Here is a 3,522-nt window from a genome sequence, read left to right on the forward strand (position 1 = left end):
ATATCCATTACCGAGGAGTGATGATTGGTTTGATCAGCTTCAGGGTGCCCAGGGTATTTTCAAAGATTGACTTGAGATCTGGCTACCATCAGTTGAGGATTACGGCATCCGATGTCCCTAAGACAGCTTTTCGCACTCGGTACGGGCATTATGAGTTCTTGGTGATGTCATTCGGGTTGACAAATGCCCCCGCAGCTCTTATGGATTTGAGGAGCCGAGCGTTCAGGCCTTATTTGGATTCGTTCGTGATAGTCTTCATGATGATGTTTTGATATATTCCCGCAGCCGAGAGGAGCACGAGCAGCATCTTAGAGTGGTTCTTCAGACTTTGGGGGATAGTCAGTTGTACGCCAAGTTTTCAAAGTATGAGTTCTAGTTGAGTTCAGTTGCATTCCTGGGTCATGTTGTGTCAGCAGAGGGTATCCAGGTTGACCCTGAAGGGTGCCTAGTTTAGATGGTCGGACGAGTGTGAGGCGAGCTTTCAGAAGCTCAAGATAGCTCTGACTACGGCACCGGTGTTGGTTTTGCCCACAGGTTCCGGGCCTTATACAGTTTATTGTGGTGCATCTCGTATTGGACTTGGTGTAGTGTTGATGCAGGATGGCAAGGCTATTGCCTATGCTTCGCGGCAGTTGAAGATTCATGAGAAGAACTATCCGGTTCATGATTTAGAGTTGGCAGCCATAGTTCATGCATTGATGATTTGGAGGCATTATCTGTATGGCGTGGCATGTGAGGTGTTCACGAATCACAAGAGTCTTCAGTATTTGTTCAAGCAAAAGGAGTTGAATTTGAGGCAGAGGAGGTGGTTGGAGTTGTTGAAGGATTATGATATCACCATTTTAAATCATCCGAGAAAGGCCAATGTGGTGGCCGATGCTTTGAGTAGGAAGTCAGCGCATTTCATTCCTATGGCAGTCTCCTATTCATCCAAGAGGTTAGCTGAGATCTTCATTCGGGAGATTGTTCGTCTTCATGGTGTGCCCGTATCTATCATTTCGGACCGGGGTACGCAGTTTACCTCATGCTTCTGGAGAGCAGTTCAGCGAGAGTTGGGCACGCGAGTTAGGTTGAGCACAGCATTTCATCCCCAGATGGGCGGGCAGTCCGAGTGGACTATTCAGATTTTGGAGGACATGCTCTGGGCCTGTGTCATTGACTTTGGAGGTTCGTGGGATCAGTTTTTGCCTTTGGCGAAGTTTGCCTACGATAACAACTACCAGTCGAGTATCCAGATGGCTCCTTATGAGGCTTTATATGGTAGGCAATGTCGATATCCGGTTGGATGGTTTGAGCCGGGAGAGGCTCGGTTGTTGGGTACGGATCTGGTTCAGGAGGCCTTGGACAAGGTCAGGATCATTCAGGATAGGCTTCGTTTAGCTCAGTCCAGGCAAAAGAGCTATGCAGACGGCAAGGTTCGAGATGTGGCTTTCATGGAAGGTGAGCGAGTATTGCTCTGAGTGTCGCCTATGAAGGGTGTGATGAGGTTTGGGAGGAAGGGCAAGCTTAGCCCTAAGTTCATTGGTCCGTTTGAGATTCTTGATCGAGTGGGAGAGGTGGCTTATAGACTTGCATTGCCACCGAGCTTATCATCTGTGCATCCAGTGTTTCATGTCTCCATGCTTCGGAGGTATCACGCCGATCCAGCCCACGTGTTAGCTTTCAGCACTGTTCAGTTGGACAAGGACTTGTCTTATGAGGAAGAGCCGGTAGCTATTCTAGACCGGCAGGTTCGTCAGTTGAGGTCAAAGAGTTTCCCTTCTGTTCGTGTTCAGTGGAGAGGTCAGCCTCCTGAGGCATCAACCTGGGATTCCGAGTCCGATATGCGAAGCCGTTATCCTCATCTTTTCCCCGACTCAGGTACTTCTTTCTTCTGTCCGCTCGAGGATGAATGGTTATTTTAGAGGTGGAGAATGTGACGACCCAAAGGGTCATCACCTGTTTTAATTGAATTCTGTGTCTTCGAGGCCTTAAAAACCTCATTTAGAGTCGCATTGATTTGCGTGCGCAGTCCGGGCACGTAGCCGGAAAGCTTAAATATGAAATTCTGTGAAAAATGCTTAGTTTTGATGTTAAAATGAATAAATTTGACCTTGGTCAACGTTTTGGGTAAATGGACCCGGACCTGTGATTTGACGGTCCCGGAGGGTCCGTAGGAAAATATGGGACTTGGGCGTATGCCCGTAATCAAATTCCGAGGTCCCAAGCCCGAGAAATGAATTTTTTTGTAAAATTATTTTCTGAAATTGTTTAAGGAAATTGGAAATGAAATCTGATTAGAAAGCGATGGTATCGGGCCCGTATTTTGGTTCCAGCGCCCGTTACACGTCTTATATATGATTTAAGATGTTTCTGTAAAATTTGGTGAAAAACGGACGTCGTTTGACGTGATTCGGACCTAAATTGGAAAATTTGATGTTTTATGACGTTTGAAAGAATTCTTGGATTTTGAGGTTTAATTCGATGTTAATGATGTTATTTTGGCGATTTGATCGCACGAATAAGTCCGTAGGATATTTTTGAGGTTGTGTGTATATTTGGTTTGGAGCCCCGAGGGCTCGGGTGAGTTTTGGATAGGCCACGGGGTGCTTTTTGAACATAAAAAAAATGCTGGTGTGTTCAGGCCTGCAGGCTTGCGAAGCCTGGCTCGCAAATGCGAGTTCGCAACTGCGAAGGCTGGATCACAAATGCGAAGCCAGCCCCACCCTTTTCTCGCAAATGCGATCTTCCCCTTTGCAAATGCTAGACCTCCTTGTTCAGCATGTATCGCAAATGCGATCCTCCATTCGCAAATGCGATGTCGCAATTGCGACAGCTCCTTCGCAAATGTGAAATCTGGGGAATAATGAAGGGTTCACAAATGCGAGCCCTGTTTCGCATTTCCCACATCTGCAGAGGTCGGGGTTCGCAATTGCGAACCCCTGTTCGCATTTCCCATATCAGAGACCTGCAATTTTTACACTTAAACGAATTTGAGCTTCATTTTTCATATTTTCTCAAACCCAAACACACTAGGCGATTTTCCAAGAACAAGTTTTCTTCCAAATCAATTGTAAGTTAGTTTTTACTCATTTCTTTCAATCTTTAACATCTTTTAACATGATTTCAACCTAAAATCAAAGATTTTCATGGTGGAAATTGGGTGTTTTGGGTAGGACCTAGGTTTTTTCAAAAATTGGGGATTTGGAGCTCAATTTGAGGTCCGATTTCAAAACAAATTATATATTTGAGTTCGTGGGGGAATGGATAATCGGATTTTGGTTCGAACCTCGGGTTTTGACCACGTGGGCCCGGGAGAGATTTTTGACCTTTTGGGTAAAACTTTGGAAAACTCATTTTCATGCATTGGGGTTGGTTCATTTAGCACTTATTGATGTAGTTAAGTAATTTGTGATTAGATACAAGCGAATTGGCGGTGGAATCAAGGGGTAAAGCTATAGTTGAGACTTGAGTTGTGTTCAAGGCATCGAGGTAAGTGTTTGGTCTAACCTTAGCTTGAGGGATTAGGAGTTGAGTCCTATT

Source organism: Nicotiana attenuata, unplaced genomic scaffold (assembly GCF_001879085.1).
Source record: "Nicotiana attenuata strain UT unplaced genomic scaffold, NIATTr2, whole genome shotgun sequence".
Taxonomy (NCBI): domain Eukaryota; kingdom Viridiplantae; phylum Streptophyta; class Magnoliopsida; order Solanales; family Solanaceae; genus Nicotiana; species Nicotiana attenuata.